Here is a 25,180-nt window from a genome sequence, read left to right as displayed (position 1 = left end):
ACAGCTGTTCTGGGTTCCTGGTTCACTTCCCTTCCATACAGAGGGTCTTCTAGAGATCACTGCCAAGCATCAGGACCATCTTCTCTGTCCAAAGGTCTTTAGCAGGAAGGTGTCAGCTGGTATCACTGCATTGTGACAGGGACTTCTCTGCTGACTCTGCCAAGTTTCCAGGCCTCCTCAGTGAGGAGACAAAAGATCCATAGAAAGGAAAGGCCTCAGGCTGGGGGTTGTGGCTCAGGGTAGAACACTTGCCTAGCATGTGTGAGGCACTGGGTTTGATTCTCGACACCACATATGAATAAACAAAATAAAATAAAAACCAACCTTGTAAAAAAAAAACAGAAAAAGAAAAGAATGGCTAACTCTAATCAGACACATTCTGGGAATGGGATATAGGCAAACTTTGAGAGGACACTATTCAATCCCCTGTATTCGTCAATAGCCTTTCCAATCAATGAGGTGGTATCATGGAGGGAAGGGAGAACAATCTGCCCTCAGACCATCTCTCAGCACATCATGGGATGGCCAGCCACAAGTCCTTCAGGCAACAACAGAAAGTCCAGGTCAAGATGACTCAAAGAGGGCTCACAAGAACCCCTTCCCTTCCCTAAAAGAGAGGCCTGCCTCAGGGGCATAACACAAGGGGCTACAAAGGGACATGTCTGCCTCTGTAATCCATAGCCCAATGTCCCTGACACACAGCAAGTGATGAGGAGTTTCCAACTTGTCAGAATAGCTCCACACAGAAACTTCTGTGGGTCCTGTGGGATGTGGGCTGCTGATAAGTGCAGATGGCTGAGAAGGTGATTCTCTTTCTCAGGACAAGTACATCAAAGGTTTGGTTATAAATGGCCAGAAAGCATATTTGACAAGACAGGAAACAATGCTCTGGGGAAGCAGCACTCTTTTCAATGAGTAATTAAGAGAGTGTCACTTGATAACTCCTCCAGGGATCATCCCTCTTTCAGCTCAGTGTCACTAGTCTGGTATCATGGGGACAGGCTGGCTTTGGGTTCTCCCTCTGGGGCTTTCTTTTGCTAATGTGTCTTTTGTTCACAAGTTACATTTTGCTCCTTCCACTGTGTTCCTCCCAGCAAAAGTGACAAGGTGGGAGAATGTGAGGCAGATTTTAGGGTTTAGCATGACTTTTGAGGTCAGCCCACCCAAACTATAATCTGGCCAGCAGCTGGCTACACTGAAAGGCAGTCTCCTGGCTCTGCACAGGTGTGTACACCCTTGCAGTTCTTGTTCCCTTAGCAGCAACAGCACTGGGGAGCTTGCTAGAATCTCAGAATCTCAGACCCCACCCAGCATCAGAACCTGACCTTAGCAGCATCCCCAGATGATTCAGAGTCACAGTAAAGTTCAGGAAGCACTGCCAGTTAGAGACTTCCCTGCAGAAGCAACAGCTTCCTGCAGAGGTTTCTCTTCTGAAGAACCACTTATTTATTTAGTTATTATTATTTTTAATTAGCCTTGCTGGCCTGTCAAGATTTCAACAAAAAGTATGAGACACCATCTGTACAGTAAGGAGAAAGCCTGGGAATGGAGCCCACTCAGTCACCCCAGGGATTCTGGACTGTGAATCTAGCATCATGTTCCAGCTGTATAAAGCAGTGGAGGCTGTTCTAGAATCTGTACCAAACACATGACAAAGCAAGCTCCATTCCAGCCAGGCTATAGGAGGATCCATCACAGCAATGAATTTCTTGTCTAAATACTGACCTAAGGATGTTCATGAAATCCTATTGCTTTCTGAGAGAATCAAGTTTGAAAAATTTTCCTTCATTCCTAGAAGACATAGGAAAGGCCACAACCCAGGCCTCTACCATCGTAATGAAATGTGAAAGAAGCAAATTCCCTGGATACTTAATGAAAAAAGAAAAGAACAAATACAAACCCATTGAATTATCTAGATATTTTTTCCCAGGACATAGATATATTTGATTTGTGGGTAGAGAGGATGAGATAGGATGGGTGATAATGGAAGAAGAGGGGAAGGATTGTAATGCAAAGGAGTGAATTATAAATAGGAATAAAATAGATCACTCTTCCAAGCAATTAACCTTGGCCCAAAATGTGTATTCTTTTCTTTTTATCACCTTGAACAAGTGTCTTAAACTCTTTCTTCTACTCTCCTTCACCTGTCAAAGTAAGAAAATAATATCCCTACCATTGTTGTAGGGACAAAGGAGGCAAAGCACCAAAGATAGCAGGAAACAGTTTTATTTGATTGCAGCCAGGTCCAGAGGGTACAGACTTTGCTGTAATCAATCAATCCCCTGAACCCCGAGTTCAGGGAGTTTCAGAGTTTTATACCCAGCAAGTAAGGGGAGGAGCTCAGAAGTTCACCATCTGCAGAAGTTCACATAAAGCAGCTTTTCCTTTCACTGTTTTGGGCAAGTTAACTCTTCAAGGACAACACCTGGGAAGGGAAGAGCAGCTTCTCCCTTCTCTTTCCACCCCCTGCCAGCTGTTACCATGCAGCCCAGTTGGTAACTTATCTTAAAAATGAAGACATCTCTGTGAAGCCCAACTCAAGGCCAGAGGCCTTGTTTGCACATTTCTTCAAAGTACTATACTGGAAACATTTGTGAAAAACTAATAAGGGTGTGTCCAGCACCTGGAGTGCTGATATCTTCTCAGCTAGTGACCAAGTAAACAGGGTGACATGAAAATAGGAAGTTTATTGACAATGGACTCTTTTGCTGACAGTCCTAAAATCAGCCATGGTGAAGAGAGCTTTTCTGTAGAGAAAGGGGGTACCACTTCAATTCTTCCCTTTAATGATGCTCTCCATAATTTAATCCTTTAAATTTAAGAGCATCATTACCATTATCTTGGCTTAAAGCTTTATACAATGTCAAAACCTTAGTTGTTGTCATCCTTTCAACAGCAGCTTCTGCAGTGGACCCAATAGTTTTAATGCGCAGTGGAGCCAAACATGGGAGTAATAAACAGATGAACAGCAGAATACCCACTATATCAGTTAAGCTTTTAAATCTACCAAGAGTTGAAAACCATCTCCCAAAAGCGTGTTTGGGGACCCAAACTTTAATGCCCTTCTATGTATGAACTAACACATGTGCTAGTTCTCTTGTGTTGTTGGCTTTATTCTTAACTGCTTGTCTATGGTCATCCATTTGGATGTAACAATCTGAACTGTTGAACTCTCCACATATTTCTTTTTTGTCAGTCAGTAGGTCAACTAATGCCAAGCAGTATTGATAGTTAGCCACTCGCATCTGGTTTGTTGTATGCCTAGGAAGTCTAAGGTTGTGGCAGTCTGATTAATAATAATTTTCTAGTAGAGCTTCTAAGTGAGTAATTCTATTTAATATGTAAATAGGAGTTCTATAACTCCAACTGCCATTTTGTGCCCAGGTAGTGGAACCATAAGTGACAATAATCCTCTGGGGTGGCCAGTTACCTTCACCCCAAGATTGGTGACCTCCTAAATCAAGTTTCTTTCCAATGGACCTCTTTTTCCTTTCTAAACACTCATCCATCTATAACATTCCTCTGGTGGGACAGGTCCTAAATATATGTTTTACCACCTCTTGGTTATAGTGGATTGTCTTGACACATGGTTCACATGATCTCCATGGTTGGAATAGGAGTAGGGCAGAATCCCTTATGGTTATCAAAGGAAACCAAACTAGATAATAGACTAACATTTTGGTTAGCATGGATTAAACAGCATGAATTAACAAAGCCAAACTAATAATACCAAACAATACCTAGAAAACTTATATAAGCAAGATATTAAAAAATATAAGTGAAATTTTGTTACCCAGAGTCCAGTCATTTAGGAGTTACTGTTAAGAAACGAGTAGCTAAAACCAAACAGAGAACTGTGCATATATCCAGAAACAAGGGGTGGAAATGCATTATAGTATAAGAACTATCTCAGAGGTTGAAAGAGTTCATAATCCTGGTGGGAAGTTTTTCTTTCACCATGTATTGATCAGTTAGTCCCTCCTGCGTGGCTGAATCAGGGCAGTATTCTCAAGCTTTGGCCGTTCTTAGACCAGTCAGCTTCCCATGTGACAAGACCTGGGCTGTTGTCCTTCTGATCCTCAAGCTTCTCTAGTGCTCCTTTTTCTTCGGGATGGTCAACTTCAAGGGCATAGCAGCATCTGGAGAGCACTCTCAGTTTACAGCTGCAGGTGTGAGTCTGGTGTAGTGAATCCAGGGACCTATCTCTGCAAACTTTACTGCAGTTGGGGTGGATAAAAATAACATTGAAAGGGTCCCTCCAAAGAAGTTTAGGGGCTGAATATTTCATTCTTTGACCCAGATTCAATCACCAGGCTTGAAGGAGTGTGCACCTGTGGTCAAACTTACTGGCAATCTTTCTCTAACCCATTGGTTGAGAACCTGTAAAGTTTTCCCTAAGATCTGAAGCTGTGGACTCAGGGTTAATTTTCCTATCTCTCTTAAGTCTCCCAGTAGTCCCCTAATAAGAGGGGGGGCCTCCTATATATTATCTCAAAATAAAAAAATCCAGCTCTCCTAGGCGGAGTGGATCTAATCCATAACAGTGTGATAGGGAGAAGTTCATCACAATGTAAATCTCCTGACACAGCTTACCCAATTGAGCCTTAAAATCCTGTTCATCCTTTGAACTTTTTCAGAACTCTGCAGCCTATAAGCAGTACTTAACTTTCATCTGATATTTAAACTCTTGGTTAGTAATCCTATCATTTCTGCCCAAAGCTGGCCCATTGTCTGAGCCAATAATTATTGGGACACCTTAGCTTTTTCAGTGAGGGTGGGAAAGGCTTCCACCCAATCAGAGTATGAACTCACAAAAAAACCAAAAGTTATTTATAGCCCCGTGTAGTTCAGTGAAGTTTACTTCCAAGTCTCCAAAAGGATTCCTGGTGAAACTTTGGCCCCTGACAAGAATTGTTGTGAGCACAAACCTCATATTGTTTGCAGATCATCCAGGTGATGTCTATGAGCTGGGGGTCATAGAAATGTTGACTCAGAACTGTCTCAAGTGCTCTATGTCCAACATATTTTCCTGCGAAACTGTTTGATAAAGGCTGGGGCTAGAAACTCCGTGATGGCTATTTCAGCCATCAGAAAATCTCCACCATCCACCTGGGAGAAAATTTTCTTGTTCAGTCTTAAATCACTTACTTTCATGTTGGGAGTGTGTTGGCTCCCATTCTGTTAAATAGTCAGCCAGGCAGGAGGGCAGCATTTTAAACCTGGGACTGGATTTTCTTCCCATTTCTTGCAGACAGCTAACCTGGACTTTCTGTCACCTCTCCAGTTGCCCTGAGAAACCACAGTGTTTCCCTTTTGATGACCTTGGCAATATATAATCACAACTTTCCTGGGAGCCCACAGTGCATCCAAAAGTTCAAGAATTCCTTGCCCATACATCAAGCTTTTTTTTTTCCTCCTGAGTCATTGAGTCCCTTTTCCTTACATAAGGCCCTATGAACATGAAGGAAGTGAACACACATTTTGAGTCTGTAAATATCCACATAGACACCTGCTGTCAACTGAGGTGCTTGAATCAAAGCAATAATTTACTTTTGTGCTGAAGTTCCTTGAGGCAGACGTTCTGCCTCGACAGTAGAGTCCAGAGTGACCATTGCATATCCAGCAAAACATACCTCATCTTTTATAAAACTACTTCCATCTGTGAAGTACTCTGCATCAGCATCCTTGAGAGACTGGTCTGTTAGGTCTGGTCTGCTGGAGAACACAACATCCATGACCTCAACATATTGATCAGGCTTTCCAATGGGCACCAAAGTTGTTGGGTTTAGAGTTCTGAAGATCTCAACATAGATAACATCCATCTAGATAGGCTCTCAACCAAGGGGGCTGCTTCTGTACTATCTCTTGACAGCAATCAATATAAGAGAATTGGTTCAAGGTTCCAACAACAATCAAAAGGACCTCAGCAATGAATCTCTCATGTAAAGATCCTTCTGGTGGCCAGCCCACATCATGGGTGAGCCACTCTAATTCACAGAGTATGCCACCTTTGTGGAGTGAGTCTCACCCCACAGTTACCAGGAAAAACCTTCCTAAAGGTTTCTAACACACATTTCAGAAGGCTCAGTTTCCTTAGTGTGCCTCCCATGTTCCACCCTGCATCGGTGTCACACACTTGGAACAAAACACATTTAGGACAAGACTTGCTTCATCCATCTCTGGCCGCTCCCCTTGGGGGACTTAGGGCCCTCTTAGCCTTGTGGGTTGGTATCAACCCCCAACCTGGAGCTTTCACCTAGATGTTGGTTGGTGAAATTCCACCATAGGAACTGTGGATCAGGACTCTGCACTCCCTTCGGCCCTTGAGTTGGATTGAAACCCTTCCCTTTGTCCATCTCATTCCACACACTTTCACACACTTTCTCACAGACATGGCCAGGATAGAATTTCTATACCGCCAAAATTCCAACAATTCCAAACCAAACAAAAAGGGAGTCACGGTTTCCCCTCTCCTTGCTGACCCTGAACAGAGACTACTCGGGCGACTCCCCGGGTCCATTTCAGCTCCAACCAATTGGAGGGTACTGGGGACCCAACAGAGGGTGATCAAGCCTCTCTTCCACCTGCTTAGGCCTCAAAGGGGAAGTCAGGTGGGCTGCAAAACCAAATGGACCCAGGTCCTACCTTTCAGATGGGCGGTGCTCCAAAACCCTAATTCTGGTTCCTGCTGCCTGTGGGTTCCCTTGTGCTCCAGGGTGTCAGCCCCAGGGCATTGGGTGAGTAGATCCTCCTTCAGGCTAAGAGTGGCCTGGGCATGCCAAGGGGACTTCTGTCCCCCATCACCCCAGGGAAGCCAGTCCCCAGAGACAAGAGAGGCAAAATAGCCTTCCTTACCTCCTTCGTGCCATTTGGGTTGCCAAAAATGTTGTAGGGACAAACAAGGCAAGGCACCGAAGATAGCAGGAAACAGTTTTATTTGGCTGCAGCCAGGTCCAGAGGGTACAGCCTTTGCTCTAATCAATCAATCCCCTGAACCCCAAGTTCAGGGAGTTTCAGAGTTTTATACCCAGCATGTAAGGGGAGGGGCTCAGAATTTCACATTCTTCAGAAGTTCACAAAAAAGCAGCTTTGCTTTCACTGTTCTGGGCAAGTTAACTCTTCAAGGACAACACCTGAGAAGGGGAGAGCTTCTTCTCCCCTTTCTTTCCTCCCCCTGCCAGCTGTTACCAGGGAGCCCAGTTTTACTTATCTTAAAAATGTAGACATCTCTGTGAAGCTCAGCTCAAGGCCAGAGGCCTTGTTTGCAGATTTCTTCAAAGTACTATATTGGATACGTTTGTGAAAAATTAGTAAAGGGGTGTCTAGCACCTGGAGTGCCGGTATTTTCTCGGCCAGTGGCCAAGTAAACAGGGTGGCATGAAAATAGGAAGTTTATCTACTTGGACTCTTGCTGACAGTCCTAAAATCAGCCATGGTAAAGAGGGCTTTTCTGTGGAGAAAGGGGGTGCCACTTCACCATGTTTGATTGTTGTTAAATTAAATGAGATAGCATACACAAACCATCTATCAGTGCTCAGTATATAATGAACATTGAATAAATGTTAGATTTTATTATATGGAGACACTGGCAATTCTGGAACTAAGAGAGTGTGTGAGGATGGCTTGAGCCTAAGCAACTCCAATTTTCACAACTCCAGTTTAAAACCTGCAGTTTCCCCAGGCACACCCAGTGGCCCCTCCAGTATGACCTCAAACAAGTTACTCCCTCTCACCCTCATATACAAAGTGAAGTGAAGCCCCTGGCAGGGGCTTTCTCTTTAGTTCTTGTTACACTGTGAGGTTCTGGGTCACCAAGAAGGCAGTAAATGCAAAGGTCACCCTTTTCAGATCACCCTCTGTTGGGTCCTCGCCTGATAGGAGGAAAAGGGGAGAAGATGAGGGTGGAGACCACCAGACAAGATGCTTATGACCTCATGGTAAATGATATCACTGAGAAATCCAATGGTGGCTGATAAGAATTGAAAGGGGGTCAAAAGCCCCCAAATTTAGTATAATTAATAGAGCAAATGAATGGGGATTGAGCCAGCTGAAACAAGAATGCACTCGAGCTAGAGAGCCTGATGAGGACCTGACATCCCATGACTTGTCATGTTCTTGATTCTCTGCGTGATCCTCACCACTCTCAAACTCTCCCGCCTCCTCTGGACCTTGGTGAGAGTTGCAAGTTCTCCCTATGACCCTCTCCTCAACTGGTCATGCATTCCACCCCAGGAAAAGCCTGCCTTGGTTCTGGACCTGGTCACCGTGGTCTGAGTGAGTATGCATCTGCTGAACTCAAAGCCTAAGGCTTAAGACTTTTGAACTTATCATGCAGAGGAAATGCCTGTCATTAGCCTGTCATGATTAAGAGTGTTTTGCAGTGCTTAGAATTAATCTAGAATTGTTTGCTGTGAATTGATTAAGTCTATTGCAGTGCCTAGCATTGTGGATTGCCATTTTCTTCATTAAGAGCCTATACAGTGAAACTGTATTGAATAATTTGAGTGAATAAAGCATTGAAAGGGTCAGAAGCACGTGGACAGTCTTTATTTTTCCCCTTGACTGCATACATCACAATTTTGCCCCCTTGCAACAGTGTGTAAGTGCCAAAATATGAGTATCAGGGGCTAGGGCTGGGGCTCAGTGGTAGAGTGCTTGCCTAGCCATGGGGGGAGGCACTGGATTCAATCCCTAAGCACCACATAAAAATAATTAAATACAATAAAGGTATGGTGTCCATCTACAACTAAAATTATTTTTAATAATATGAATATTAATCAATTTAAAGTCTATGTACTTATAAAAGTAAAATAAGCATGCCTGAGGTCCTGGGTTCATCTCTACTACCAGGGGGGAAAAAAGAGAGATAGAGAGAGGGGGAGAGAGAGGGACAGAGAAAGAGGGGGAGAGAGAGAAAGGGAAACTGATTTATTCTGTGAGATTATTTAAGAATAAAAAGAAGAGACAGGTGTGGGGGAGAACACACCTGTAATCCCAGTGACTCAGAGGTAAGAAAGGAAGATCCCATGTTCAAAGCTGCCTCACCAATTTAGAAAGGCTCTAAGTAACTTAGCCAGACCCTGTATCAGAATAAAAATAAAGAAGATTGGGTTCATGACTCAGTGGTAGAGCACCCCAGGGTCCTGTCCTCAGTCCTGTGGAGGGGGGGAGGATAAAAACAAGGAAGGCACACTGACCCATGCCTATAGTCTCAAAGACTCCAAAGGATGAGGGAAGAGGATCATGAGTTCAAGGACAACCTGGTTCAAGGTCAGTGAGACCCTGTTTCAACAAATACAAAGGTTTGGAATGTAGCTCAGTGGTGGATTTCATTCCCTAGTATGACTCAAATGTAAAAAAAAAAATGAAATTAAATTAAAAATAAGATGGACTATGGATCGGGCCCAGAAGGGGTTACTTGAATTACTAAATTTGATTGCCTATTTTATTAAATTAATAAAAGTGATTATTTTTTCACAATCTCACTATGGTTATCACTTTTTCACATGGTAATTTTCAAGAGAAACATTTTAAAGGACAGCAAAGTATCTGAGAGTCTTCATCTAGAAGATTCATCTCCTGTAATGTGGAGAAACAAAAGACCTAATATCTTAAATCACTGGCCACTCAGATGAATGTCAGTGCCTTTCATTCTGTCCTCCATCTCTTCTTATTTGTATTTCACAACTCACTGGGTCATTAACCTATCTTTGACCCTGTCCATTGTGCTTTGTATTTTAAAGACTCTTTTCTCCATTTCTTACCTTTTTTAAAAAATTCATCTTCTGACTTTTCTCCTCCCATAACGTTCTGCTCTTGTTACAGAGAAATATTCCAGATGTTTCTGCAATCCTGAATAGAGCACCACCATAGTTTCCTGCTCATTCTGAAGGAATCTTAACAATGTCCTGGCTAGACACATTGTTCATTCATGAATGAGGAAGCAATCTCCAATTAAAGACATTGCTCTAGAAGAGACTTCCAAATTGATTTCATTGAAAAAATAAAAAGAGCAGCGGTTGGGTATCTGCTCAGTGGTAAAGCACTTGCCTAGCATGCATGAGGCTCTGGGTTCAATCTCCATCACCACATAGGAAATAAGCAACAACAAAAACTATTTTCAAAGAAGAAGAAGAAGAAGAAGAAGAAGAAGAAGAAGAAGAAGAAGAAGAAGAAGAAGAAGAAGAAGAGGAGGAGGAGGAGCAAGAGGAGGAAATGAACAAGTTAAAAACCTTTCACTTGTGTTTTTTGTTTGTTTGTTTGTTTGTTTTTTAGGGGGGTCTGGCTTTCTCTTTAGTTCTTGTTACACTGTGAGGCTCTGGGTCACCAAGAAGGCACTAAATGCGAAGGTCACTCTCTTCAGGTCAACCATCTCCTCCCTCCCCCCACCAACTCCCTTGGCACTGGTTTGTGGGTCCACTTAACTGTTCAACCCTGGGGAGAGCCCAAGGCCTTGACCTCCTGACTCAGCAAGTGTGGGGAAGAGTTTCAGAAACAAGTTAGAGTTGGAAGGCAGACATTCTGGGAGCTTCCCCCAGCCAGCAGGGGGCAAGGGAGAGGCTGCAGTGGGTGGGTTGGCACAGGGGACAGGGACAGCTTGGCCCAGATTCCTAGAGACCCTCCAAACCTCACAAGAAGTCTCCATCACCTGCAGATACCCCAAAGGCACTGGTGAACTCTGGGGTGGGTGGAGAAGGCACCAATTAGGGGTGGGCCCCCCACTTAGCTGGTGGCCTAGCATAGTGCTGGACACACAAGGTGCTCAATAATTGTATTTTGAATGAACGGAGCAAAAGGGCTGTGAAGGACAAGGAAAAGGGCCTGGGGCCCCTTGGCCCAGCTTGTTCCTTTCAGAAAATAGCAGCTTAAAAAATGTAAAAATCCTTTCCCTTACTCCCCCAATTTCTGGGCCCAGGAAAGTGGCAAGGGAGGGTGCCTCTATGCCCACCCTTCCCTCTCTGCACCCCTTAAAAACCTATATACACATATACATATTTATATGGCACCACAAGGGGGTCCTGCCTATGTCCCGATACTCAGAAATGGTGAGCCAAGCTCCAGGGCGTTGGGGTAATTAAGGCCGAAGGAAGGGGTCACAGTTTGGGTGACATAAGGAGTAGCCATCAGCCTTGGAGAAGCTGGACTGTGGGGTCCTGAAGGAAAGACCCTTGCTCCTTTCACAAGGGGTAAGAGGTTCTTCCCTCTGGGCCCTCCCCTGCCTAGACAGGAACTGGTGGGGGCTCTGTCAGTTCCAAGGGAGGCGTGGGGTGAGAAGAGACTGGCTCCCCCTGGACCAGCCTAGACCTCAGCAACCTGCAGGCCAGTCCACGCAGGAGCTGATGATGGTAGCCATGCCCCTGGGAAAGCTGAGTGGGCAAGATGGGGCTCTTTGAAAGGCACTTGGTGTCCACTGTTCCCAGGCTGGGGCTCCAAGGTATGGCATGACAGAAATCCTGCCCCCACCCCAAAAGCAGAACTGGGGCTAAGGAGCCCAATTTGGCAGCAGAGAAACATGGCAGCATGAAGAGAGGGGCCAGAAAAGGGGAGCAGCAGGCAGGGCCCCCAGGTCCCCTGAAAAGTGAGGAGGAGGTTCGAAGGCACTGACTCAGGGAACCAAGGGTGTACAGTCCTCGGTACAGCCTGGCAAGGCTGCTGGGGAAGACACCTGCTTCCCCAGGGACACCAATGGGCACAGCTTGCGGGTTTTCTTAAGAGCTCTCGGGCAGGTGCCCAGAGTCTCCGTGGGAGGAGGTGTGGGCTTCAGTCAGGAGCAGGTCCTGGCCCCGTGGCACCTCACTAGCTCTCAGGCCTGGGCACTTGAGTTTTGACAAGAGCCAGAAAACCTTTGTTAACAAGGAACCTTAGAGAACATTTAATTAGCCTAGGCTATAAATAGAATGTTGCTGGGAATTTACATAGGCACAGTCTAAAGTTTCTGGGTAATTGATGGCTGTTCCCTCTATGGTTCTTCCTAAAAATGGCACAACAACATCGTAACCATTTTTGTATTGGTCTCTCCCTTCAGAGATATTTTGGCTCTTGCCATCCTCAAGAATTGGTTCTCAGGCATAGGGACTGAGGGGTATAGGGAAGGGCTGGGAAATCTAATGGAATCCAGTAATTTGCCCCTCTATTCGCCTATGAGTTAGTTGAATTATTAGCAAGAGCTATGCCACACACATTATGACTGATTACAAGGAAAGAGTTTTTAGACCAAAATGAAAGAAAAAAATAGTATTTGGTATTAGCCATGGCTCTCCAGAGTAACCCAACCAATAGGGAGCCTCTTACTCAGGAGGTGTGTGAGGATGACCTTAGGCCTGAGCCTAAGCAACTCCATTTTAAAAACTCCAGTTTGAAACCTGCAATCTCACCAGGCACACCCACAGAGCCCTCCAGGATGACCTCAAACAAGTTACTCCCCCTTACCATGATAAACAGAGTGAAGCCCCTGGCAGGCTGTACTGGCCTGGTAAGAGGAAAAGGCGAGAAGATCAGGGTGGAGACCACCAGATCAGATGTTTCTGACCCCAGCGTAAATGATATCACTGAGAAATCTGGTGGTAGCTGATAAGGATTGAAAGAGGGGTCAAAAGCCCCCAAATTTAGTATAAATAATAGAGCTGACGAACAGGGATTCAGCCAGTAGAAACTGGAGAGCCTGATGAGGACCTGACATCCCATCACTTGTCATCCTTTCCTTATCCTCTTGCGATCCTCACCACTCTCAAACTCTACCAACTCATCTGGACCCTGGTGAGAGCTGCACCTTCCCTATAATCCTCTGCTCAACCGGTCATCCACTCCACACCAGGAAAAGCCTGCCTTGGTTCCAGACCTGGTCACTGTGGTCTAAGTGAATGTGCATCTGCTGGACATAAAGCTTAAGGCTTAAGACTTTTAAAATTAGCACACACAGGAAATGTCTGTCATCAACCTGTCATGATTAAGTGTGTTTTGCAGTGCTTAGAATTAATCTAGAATTGTTGGCTGTGAATTGATTATGTTTATTGTAGTGCTGACCATTAAGGATTGTCATTTTCTTGATTAAGAACCTATAGAGTGAAATTGCATTGAATAATTTGAGTGAACAAAGCATTTAAAGGGGCAGAAGCACATGGCCATTCCTTATTTCTCCCCCCAACTGCATACGTCACAATTTTACCCCCTCCTGACAAAGTGTCTGGCCCCCACACTCCTCTTTAACCATCAACTGATTAAAAAAGGCCCAAATCCCATTGAAGTGGCACCCCTTTGTCCACAGAAAAGCCCTCTTCACCATGGCTGATTTTAGGACTGTCAGCAAAAGAGTCTCTGCGAAAGAGTCCAATGTAGATAAACTTCCTATTTTCGTGTTGCTTTGTTTTACTTGGCCACTGGCCAGGAAGATACCAGCACTCCAGGTGCTGGACACCTCTTTACTAGTTTTTCACAAACGTATCCAGTATAGTACTTTGAAGAAATGTGCAAACAAGGCCTCTGACCTTGAGGTGGGCTTCACAGAGATATCTACATTTTTAAGATAAGTTACAAATGGGCTCCATGGTAACAGCTGGCAGGGGGAGGAAAGAAAGGGGAGAAGAGCTCTCCCCTTCTCAGGTGTTGTCCTTGAAGAGTTAACTTGCCCAAAACAGTGAAAGAAAAAGCTGCTTTTATGTGAACTTCTGCAGAATGTGAACTTCTGAGCCCCTGTACTTACATGCTGGGTATAAAACTCTGAAGCTCCCTGAACTTGGGGTTCAGGGGATTGATTGATTACAGCAAAAGCTGTACCCTCTGAACCTGGCTACAACAAAATAAAACTGTTTCCTGCTGTCTTCGGTGCCTTGCTTCATTTGTCCCTACAAAATTTTTGGTGACACACATGGGACAGAGGAGTTAAGGAAGGCTATTCTGCCTCTTTTGTCTCAGGGGACCGGCTTCCCTGGGGCGATAAGGGACAGTAGTCTCCTTGGCACACCCAGGCCACTTGTGGTCTGAAGGATGATCCACTCACCCAGCGCCCTGGGGCTGCCACCCCAGAGCACAAAGGAATGCACAGGCAGCAGGAACCAGAATTAGGGTTTTGGAGCACTACCCAGCTGAACAGGTAGAACCGGGTCCATTTGGTTTTGCAGCCCACCTGAATTCCCCTTTGAGGCCTAAGCAGGTGGAAGAGAGGCTTGATCACCCTCTGTTGGGTCCCGAGTACCCTCCAAAGTGGTTAGAGCTGAAATGGACCCAGGGAATCGCCCAAGTAGCTTCTATTCGGAGTCAGCGAGCAGAGGGGAAACGCTGACTCCTTTTTTGTTTGGTTTGAAATTGTTGGAATTTGGGCGGTATAGAAATTCTGTCCTGGCCATGTCTGTGAGAAAGTGTGTGAAAGTGTGTGAATGAGACAGACAAAGGGAAGGGTTCTGACCCAACCCGAGGGCCGAAGGGAGTGCAGAGTCCTGATCCGCGGTTTCATGCACCTCATACAGTCTATGGTGGAATTTCACCAACCAACATCTAGGTGAAAGCTCCAGGTTGGGGGTTGATACCGACCTGCAAGGCTAAGAGGGCCCTAAGTCCCTGCAAGGGGAACAGCCAGAGATGTACAAAGCGAGTCTTGTCCTAAGTGTGTTTTGTTCTAAGTGTGCGACACCAATGCAGGGTGGAACATGGGAGGCACACTAAGGAAACTGAGCCTTCTGATGTATATAAGAAACCTTTGGGAAGGTTTTTCCTGTTAACTGTGGGGTGAGAATCACTCCACAAAGGTGGCATACTCTGTGAATTAGAGTGGCTCACCCAAGAAGTGGGCTGGCCACCAGAAGGAACTTTACATGAGAGATTCATTGCTGAGGTCCTTTTGATTGTTGTTGGAACCCTGAACCAATTCTCTTATATTGATTGCTGTCAAGAGATAGTACAGAAACAGCCCTCTTGGTTGAGAGCCTGTCTAGATGAACAGTCCAAGCTGATGTCAGCCAGGAGCCTAGTGCTCTCTAAGACCCAGTGGAAAGCAGCGAAACAGAAAACCTGACTAGGAAATACAGGACAGGAAACAGTTTTCCCCATGAGCCAGAAGAGGACCCAAGACCTTATGTGCCACTCTACCCAACTTTGCCAAGACCACTGGGACAACAGACTGTCCCATCAGGCCCCTTGTCCTCAGAGGCAACAAATGATGGTCCCCAATACTGGCTATTCCTTCCTCTGTGACGGCCTCAGAGCCAAAGGCAAATACAAATACACTTTTACCTCCAAAGATTAAGGTGGGAGATTTGTCCCAAGATCAGAGTCACAACTCAGATGAGAACTCTCCAGATGCCCCTGCAAGGGATCAAAGGACACGCCCATGTTGACCACAAGGGAAATGTCTGAGGGAGACAAGGCAGTTTTGTGTGCCAGCCTTTGTCCATCATTGCACTCATAGCTGGAAAAATCATACTCCCTCCTACACGGAGAAACCCTGGGCCATGACTGATCTGATGCAGCCCATTATCCAGACCTAGGATGGGGCCCCAACAAAGAAGAAGGTCTAAAGATAAAGAGATGTCAAGAGACCCTCAGAGAAAGTCTGAAAAAAATAGAAATAAGAGATCAAAACACACTGTCTGTGCCCAAGTGTTAGAAGGAATTGGAGCCAGCTCTGAGGCCTAGCCAAAGCCGAGTGCTTCTACAGACAAACAGAGCCAAGATAAGCCTCTCACTGCTCCAGCATCTCCCTCTCGCAACCTCTGATAGCCCTGAACATTTCTCTGGGCCCCACATCTGCCTAAGACCCCTCTGCCCTATGAAACTGGCATCAATATTCAAAAGAGATGTGCCCAACTGACTCAGAGCTAAATGTCCAGGACACTGCCACTGCCACCCCTCTCCCCACCCAGAGGGGCCTGGGGGAGGAGGGGCACCATACAAACATTGCAGCTGCAATGCAAGTTTGTCGGTGAAGAAATGCACAGGTGCAACAACAGGTGATCAATGCAGCCTTTGTGGGACAGGCTCAGAGAGCCATTTGCCAAAAATTATAATCCTAGAGGGCTTTACTGAAAAGTGTGCCAGTGAGCTGATGAAGATGGCCACCACAGTTTCCATCAATCAATACACAGAGGCTCAAAGACAGGCAGACCAACAAGATAGAGAGGAGGATGGATCTCTTTACAGCTGCCCTCACCACAAACCCAGAGGTCACTCAAAGGCATTCTCACTAGAACAAAGCCAATGGTTCAAATGTTTATAAGGAAAAAAAAAATCCTGGCCAGACAAAAGGGGACGCGTCCAGTGGCCCCAGTGGGCAAGCACCCACTGCCATGCTGAAATGTGAAGCCTTGAACAGAGAAGGAGTGAATGATTTTCCCCAGCCTTTGGACCTAGCTCCTCCTTTCAGTTTCTTTCCGCTTGCTCAGAAGTTTGATGATTGACAAATATGGCAGGGGTCCCATAGACACACACAACTGTATCTGATGCACAGGTCCTAGTGCCTCAGGAGGGCTCAGCTGCTGTAAGCCCCCAAATGAACAAGGAATATATTCATGTAAACAGCTGATACTGGGCCATAGGGTGCTCACTCCAAAAGGACATGCCACCCTGGCTCCAAGCCACACACTGTGAGCCACCAGAATGAAGGGACACAGAGCCCCATGCACCCAGTCATACTGAACAAAAACACAAGGGGGGCAGCTACTATATACAATTAGAGCAGGCTCCCACCTGGCAGGAGGGTAAAACCATGCAGACAAAGAGAAACACCTAGCTGGGCACAATGTGGCTGCCACACTGGGACCTGCATGGGACCACACCGCTGCCCTCCAACCTTGGCAGATGGCCCACAGTGAAAATGACATAGGTGCCTTTTATACAAATGATGTCCCAGGTCATCAATCTCTGCTAAGATTTACATTAGATTAAGAATTGGAAAATCTAGCAATTAAGATCCTGCACTGGGAAATAACAAAAAAATTCCTGCATCTTAAAGCACCAGAGGCTCTATGTACACCTCCCTTCCCTAAATGACAGTTTCTCCCAGGTGTTTGAGTACACCATCTTTGCAACAACACTGGACTCTAACTTAGAGTCCACATTTATCAAGAAAAATTCAAATACCTTGGTTACCATCTGACTCAACAACAGAACAACCACTGAGCCTCAAAAGAAACAGGAGATCTGCTTAATTCCTGAGTCCCTTCAACCTGCCATCAGACTAGAGAATTTTGGGGAGCTACTGGGTTCAGCCATATATGGATCTCCAGCTTTCAGTTATGGCAAAACCCCTTTATGAAGCCACAAAGGGGGGAGAATGGGATCTAATATGGGGGTCAACTAAGCAAAAGGCCTTTGAGGACATTAAACAAGCACTCCCAGTGCACCTGGGTTAGGGTTCCCTGACCTCACAAAACCTTTCTTTCTGTATGTCCATGATCGGTCTGGAGTGGCTATGGGAGTTTTGACTCAGATGCTGGGGACATGGCACCGTCCAGTGGCCTATTTGTCCAAACAACTGGACTCTGTAGCCCAGGGCTGGCTACCTTGTTTATGGGCCCTTGCAGCCACAGCTCTTCTGGTGTTGGAAGCTGATAAACTGGCCATGGGACAAGAACTGGTTGTCAGAGTTTCTCATTCAATTCTGATATTGTTAGAAAATAAAGGACACTATTGGTTGACTAATGAAAAAAATGGTCAAATATCAGGGCATGTTATGTGAAAACCCACGTATCCACTTCGAGGTCATCAGAACTCTAAACCTGGCAACTTTGCTGCCCATTGGACCTGGAAAACCTGATTAATATGTTGAGGTCATGGATGTTGTGTTCTCCAGCAGACCAGACCTAACAGACCACCCTTTCAAAGATGCTGATGCAGAGTACTTCACAGATGGAAGCAGTTTTATAAAAGATGAGATATGTTTTGCTGGATATGCAATGGTCACTCTGGACTCTACTGTCGAGGCAGAATGTCTGCCTCAGAGAACTTCAGCACAAAAGTAAAACTTATTGCTTGATTAAAGCACCTCAGTTGACAGCAGGAGTCTGTGTGGATATTTACAGACTCAAAATATGCATTCGCTGCCTTCATGTTCATAGGGCCTTATGTAGGCTAATTACTCAGGAGAGGAAAAAAAAAGGGACATGATGTATGGGCAAGAAATTTTTAAACTTTTGGGTGTACTGTGGGCTCCCAGGAAAGTTGTGATTATATATTGCCAAAGTCATCCAATGGGAAACACTAGTTTCTCACTGCAACCACAGAGCTGACAGAGAGGCTGGGTTAGCTGTCTGCAAAAAATGGGAAGAAAATCCAGTCCTAGGTTTAAATGCTGCCCTCTGCCTGGCTGACTAGCCAACAGAATGGAAGTTACATACTGCCTATAGGCTGTAGAGTTCTGGTAAAGTTAAAAGGATGAACAGGACTTTAAGGCTCATTGAGTAAGCTGTGTCAGGAGACTCACCTATATTGTGATGAATTTCTCATTATTACACTGCTGAGGATTAGATCCACTTCCACTAGGAGGAATAGATTCTTTTCTTTTGAGATAATATACAGGAGACCCCTCTTATTAGGGGTCTACAGGGAGACTTAAGAGAGGTAGGAAAATTAACCCTGAGATGACATCTTCAGGACTTAGGGAAAACTTTACAGGTTCTCAATCAATGAGTTAGAAAAAGATTTCCAGTAAGTTTGACCACAGGTGCATACTCCTTCCAGCCTGGTGATTGAGTCTGGTCAAAAAATGAAATATTCAACTCCTAAACTTCTTTGGAAGGGCCCTTTCACTGTTGTTTTTTTCCACCCCAACTGTAGTAAGGTTTGCAGAGATAGGTCTCTGGATTCACTACACCAGAGTCATGCCTGCAGCTGAGGACTGGGAGTGCTCTCCAGATGCTGCTATGCCCTTAAAGCTGACCATTCTGAAGAAAAAGGAGCACCAGAGAAGACTGAGGATCAGAAGGACAACAGTCCTGCTCCAGTCACTCCGGAAGCTGAGTGGTCTACTCACTGGGGAAGCTTCAGGAGACTACTGCTCTGTTTCAGCCCTCAGGGACTGGCTGACCAAAGCACAGTGAAAGATAACCTTCCCACCAGGACTAATGAACTCTTTCAACCTCTAAGATAGTTCTTACACTGTAATGCATTGCCACCCCTTGCTTCTAGATATATACCTAATTCTCTGTTTGGTTTTTGCTACTGGTTTGATAACAGGAACTATTACTGACTGGACTCTGGGTAGCAAAATTTCACTTACACTTTTTAATCTTGCTTATTATAATTTTTCTAGGATTTGTTTGGTGTTATTAGTTTGGCTTTATTAATTTATGCTGTTTAACATATGCTAACCAAAATGTTACTCTATTATTCAGTTTGGTTTCCTTTGATAACCTTAAGGGGTTCTGTCCTTCTCCTATTCTAACCAAGAAGTTCATGTGAACCATGTGTCAAGACAATCCACTATAACCAAGAGGTGGTAAAACATATATTAAGAACTGTCCACCAGAGGAATGCAATGGATGGATGACTGTTTGGAAAGGAAAAAGAGGTCCATTGGAAAGACACTTGATTTAGGAGGTCACCAATCTTGGGGTGAAGGTAACTGGCCACCCCAGAGGACTATTGCCACTTATGCTCCAGCTACCTGGGCACAGAATGACAGTTGGAGCTATAAAACTCCTATTTACATGTTAAACAGAATTATTCACTTACAAGCTGTACTAGAAATTATTATTAATCAGACTGCCACAGTCTTTGACCTCGTAGCCACACAACAGACCAGATGCAAGTGGCTAATTATCAAAACTGCTTGGCATTAGATTAACTACTGGCTGAGGAAAGAGAAATAAGTGGAGAGTTCAACAGCTCAGATTGTTGCATCTAAATGAATGACAATAGACAAAGAGTTAAAATATAGCCAACAACACAAGAGAACTAGCACATGTGCCCATTCATACCTAGAAAGGCATTAAAGTTTGAGTCCCAAACACGCTTTTGGGAGATAGTTTTCAACTCTTGGTAGATTTAAAAGCTTAACTGGTGTAGTGGGTATTCTGCTGTTAACCTGTTCATTGCTCCCATGTTTGGCTCCACTGTGCATTAAAACTATGGGGTCCACTATAGAAGCTGCTGTAGAAAGGATGACAAGGGTTGCATTATATAAGGCTTTAAGCCAAGATAATGGTAATAGTGCTCTTAAATTTAAAGGATTAAATTATGGGGAGCATCATTTAAGGGGGGAATTGAAGTGGCACCCCCTTTCTCTACAGAAAAGCCCTCTTAGGCTGGGGCTCATGGCTGGCTCTGATTCCTTCTAACTCTTTAGCACAGACAATGTTTTGTTCTCCTTTTTCTGTTCTTTTAGACTTTCTCTGAGGGCTCCTTGACATCTCTTTATCTTTAGACCTTCTTCATTGGGGCCTCGTCCTAGGTCTGGATAATGGGCTGCATCAGATCAGTCATGGCCCAGGGTTTCTCCGTGTAGGAGGGAGTATGGTTTTTCCAGCTTATGAGCTCAATGGTGGTGAAAGGCTGGCACTCAAAACTGCCTTGTCTCCCTCAGACATTTCCCTTGTGGTCAACATGGGCGTGTCCTTTGATCCCTTGCAGGGGCATCTGGAGAGTTCTCATCTGAGTTATGGCTCTAATGTTGGGACAAATCTCCCACCTTCATCTTGGGAGGTGAAAGAGTCTTTGGTCCTAGGAAGCATTTGGCTCTGAGGACATCACAGAGGAAGGAATAGCCAGTATTGGGGACCATCATTTGTTGCCTCTGAGGACAAGAGGGCTGAGGGGACAATCTGCTGTCCCAGTGGTTTGGCAAAGTTGGTTATGGGTCCTCTTCTGGCTCATGGGGAAAACTGTTTCCTGTCCTGTCTTTCCTAGTCAGATTTTCTGTTTAGCTGCTTTCCGGTGGGTCTTAGAGACCACTATGCTCCTGGCTAACATCAGCTTGGACTGTCCATCTAGACAGGCTCTCAACCAAGGGGGCTGTTTCTGTACTATCTCTTGATAGCAATCAATATAAGAGAATTGGTTCAGGGTTCCAACAACAATCAAAAGGACCTCAGCAATGACTCTCTCATGTAAAGATCCTTCTGGTGGCCATTCCACATCTTGGGTGAGACACTCTAATTCACAGAGTATGCCACCTTTGTGGAGTGATTCTCACCCCATAGTTACCAGGAAAACCTTCCTAAAGGTTTCTAACACACATTTCAGAAGGCTCAGTTTCCTTAGTGTGCCTCCCATGTTCCACCCTGCATCGGTGTCACACACTTAAAAAAAACTACATTTACTACAAGACTTGCTTCATCCATCTCCGGCCACTCCCCTCTAGGGGACTTAGGGCCCTCTTAGCCTTGTAGGTCGGTATCAACCCCAGACCTGGAGCTTTCACCTAGATGATCCTTGGTGAAATTTCACCATAGACTGTATGAGGTGCCATGGAACCGCAGATCAGGACTCTGCACTTGCTTTGGCCCTCGGGTTGGGTTGGAACCCTTCCCTTTGTCCATCTCATTTATACACTTTCACACAGACATGGCCAGGACAGAATTTCTATACCGCCCAAATTCCAACAATTCCAAACCACGCTGACCCTGAACAGAGGCTACTCGGGCGACTCCCCGGGTCCATTTCAGCTCCAACCACTTTGGAGGGTACTCAGGACCCAACAGAGGGTGATCAAGCCTCTCTTCCACCTGCTTAGGCCTCAAAGGGGAAGTCAGATGGGCTACAAAACCAAATGGACCCGGTTCTACCTGTTCAGCTGGGTGGTGCTCCAACCCTAATTCTGGTTCCTGCTGCCTGTGGGTTCTGTTGTGCTCTGGGGTGGCAGCCCTAGGGCACTGGATGAGTGGATACTCCTTCAGGCCAAGAGTGGCCTGGGCCGACAAGGGGACCGCAGTCCCCCATTGCCCTGGGGAAGCCGGTCCCCAGAGACAAAAGAGGCAGAATAGCCTTCCTTACCTCCTCTGTCCCATCTGGGTCGCCAAAAATTTTGTAGGGACAAAGGAGGCAAGGCACCGAAGATACCAAGAAACAGTTTTGCTTGGCTGCAGCCAGGTTCAAAGGGTACAGCTTTTGCTGTAATCAATTAATCCCCTGAAAGCCGAGTTCAGGGAGTTTCAGAGTTTTATACTCAGCATGTAAGGGGAGGGGCTCAGAAGTTCACAGTCTGCAGAAGTTCACATAAAAGCAGCTTTTTCTTTCACTGTTCTGGGCAAGTTAACTCTTCAAGGACAACATCTGAGAAGGGGAGAGCTTCATCTCCCCTTTCTTTCCTCCCCCTGCCAGCTGTTACCATGGACCCATTTGTAACATATCTGAAAAATGTAGACATCTCTGTGAAGCCCAGCTCAAGACCAGAGGCCTTGTTTGCACATTTCTTCAAAGTAATACACTGGATACGTTTGTGAAAACTAGTAAGGGGGTGTCCAGCACCTGGAGTGCTAGTATCCTCTTGGCCAGTGGCCAAGTAAACAGGGTGACACAAAAATATGAAGTTTATCTACAATGGACTCTTTTGCTGACAGTCCTCAAATTAGCCATGGTGAAGAGGGCTTTTTTGTGGAGAAAGGGGGTGCCACTTTAACAGGAAGATCACCAGTTCAAAATCAGCCTCAGCAATGGTGAGTCACTAAGCAACTCAGTGAGTCCCTGTCTCCAAATAAAATACAAAATACGGCTGGGGATGTGGCTCAGTGGTTGAGTGCCCCTGAATTCAATCCCTGATACAAACAAACAAAAAATGCTGGGGAGTGGCTGTGGATATGGCTTAGTAGTTAAGCACCCTTGAGTTCAATTCCTGGTACCTTTGGCCTTACTCTACTTCAGAAGAATTCAATCTGCGGTCAAACAAATAAAATATTTGGTCACCAAAGTAATAGATTAAATAATTCAAGTAATTTTCTTATTAGCAGAGACAGAATATTTGTGAGCCTAAAACCATCTTTATTATCCTTATACGTTTATTAAAGATAGCTATGTTATTTTGTTTGGCATTAAATATATATCTCTATGCAGGCATGGTGGCACATGTCTGAAATCTCATCTACACAGAGAGCTGAGGTAGGAGGATTATAAATTTGAGGACAACCTGGACAGTATTGGGAGAAACTGTCTCAAAAAAAATGTGTATACCTTGATATCAAAAAGATAAGAATAAATTAATATTTATCTGAATACTTACAAAAAAGAAGAGAATGACAAAGTTGAATATTTATGCAGCTCACTGAGGTTGTAGAGGAACCAAAATTGTACAGAATCAACTTCATCAATAGTAGAATGGTTTAAATGCAACAAGGACATGCAGTGGGTATTAATATAACCTTTAGATAGAGATAGGCTAACTCAGCTCAATTCTGCTACACACTAGCTGTGCCACTTTGGACAAACTACTTAAGCACTCTGGGTTTCAGGTTTCCTTATCTGTAACCTGAATCTCTATCCTTCATATAGGATTCTGGGAGGATGAAAAGCAATAATGTGTTCAAAGTACTAAACTTGGAATCAGGCACACAGTAAGTTTGCAGCGAATATTAATTATCATTGCTTTGTTTAAAAAATAGTTACTTTGTGCATTCTATATGCTAGGCACTATTCTAATTCATCAAGAATTTGAGTGCTAGACACTATTTTAAAACGGTGCAGATATTAATTCATTTGATCCTCATAAATATCCTATGGGCTAGGTATTATTATTATCATAATCATGATCATCATGACCTCTCATAGATAAGGAAATTAAAGTCCAGAGATTAAGTAACTTCCTTGAGACAACACAGTCAATAAGAGTAAGAGCCAGGAATTAAATCAATCCTCTTCCACCAACTGTTCTTTCCCCACACCCTGCCTGGCACTGGGGATTGAACGCAGGAACACTGTACCCTTGAGCTACCCCCCCCATCCCGCCCCAGGCTCTTTAAAGTTTGAAACAGAGGTTCTCTAAATTGCCCAGTCTGGTCTCAAACTCAGCCTCCATAGTAGTTGGGACCATAGGAAAGCACTAACCTCTATGCCTGGTCACAGAGCATGCTCTCAACTAAATCAGGCTTCATCATCATCCTTGCCGTCCTCGTCGTCGTCGTCGTCATCATCATCATCATCATCATCGTCACCATCTTGAACCATAAACTGAGGGTGATGCACAAGGCATTAATGTGTACATATTGATTATTAAAGTTTTGTTTACATAATAAATGTTTTCATAGAATGTGTACATAACTCATGTAACCTAAATTATATTTTTAGTTAGAATTTTGACTTGCAAATGAAAAAGTATATATAGAATCATTCTAGAAAGGTTAAAAAAATTGTTAGATCAAAAACTATAAGAATGACTGGGGTTGTAGCTCAGTGTAGAGCACTTGCCTAGCATGTGTGAGGAACTGGGTTAATAATCAGCACCACATAAAATAAACAAATAAATAAATAAAGGGTATTGTGTCTATCTATAACTAAAAACATTAAAAAAAGTGTAAGAAAACTTAGGGCTCATTCCTTATCTTTTTATGTTTGTTTCTTTGTTTGTTTGTACTGAGGGCTTAACCCAGGGGTCTTTACCACTGAACTTTTTGATTTTTTATTCTGAGACAGCAACATTAAGTTGCTTAAGGCTTTGCTAATTTGCTGAGGCTGGTCTTGATCCTGTAATCCTCCTGTTTCAGCTTCCCAAGTCACTGGGATTATAGGCATGTGCCACTGGGCCTGCCTACTTTCTCTTCTTATAAATTTGCTATAAAAATTGTTCTATCAGGGGCTGGGGATGTGGCTCAAGCGGTAGTGCGCTCGCCTGGCATGCGTGCGGCCCAGGTTCGATCCTCAGCACCACATACCAACAAAGATGTTGTGTCCGCCGAGAACTAAAAAATAAATAAATATTAAAATTCTCTCTCTCTTTGCCTCTCTGTCTCTCTCTCACTCTCTCTTTAAAAAAAAATGTTCTATCAATAATTCCTACTCGTTTCAGGTCCAGTGACATATGTCTGTAATCCCAGTGGCACATGCCTGTATTCCCAATGACTCAGGAGGCGGAGACAGGAGGATCACAAGTTTGAGACTACCTCCAGCAATTTAGCCAGGTCCTGAGCAACTTATCAAGACACTGTCTCCAAATTTAAAAATAAAAAAGGGCTGGGAAGGCTGGGGCTATAGCTTAGTAGGAGAGGGCTTGCCTCATACATGCAAGGCTCTAGGTTCGATCCTCAGCACCACATAAAAATAAATA

At 44.6% G+C, this 25,180-nt stretch overlaps 1 long non-coding RNA gene across 1 annotated transcript in view; it reads right to left on the bottom strand.

The window, feature by feature from the left end:
• Positions 1-25,180, bottom strand: part of LOC144375453 (uncharacterized) — a 116,446-nt gene that overhangs the window by 72,453 nt on the left and 18,813 nt on the right. The window contains exon 2 of the long non-coding RNA XR_013435333.1: positions 23,965-24,087. This is a non-coding gene — a long non-coding RNA (uncharacterized LOC144375453). The remainder of the gene's footprint in view (positions 1-23,964; positions 24,088-25,180) is intronic.

This window comes from Ictidomys tridecemlineatus, chromosome 2 (genome assembly GCF_052094955.1).
Source record: "Ictidomys tridecemlineatus isolate mIctTri1 chromosome 2, mIctTri1.hap1, whole genome shotgun sequence".
NCBI lineage: Eukaryota > Metazoa > Chordata > Mammalia > Rodentia > Sciuridae > Ictidomys > Ictidomys tridecemlineatus.
This window is presented reverse-complemented; position numbering and strand designations above follow the sequence as displayed.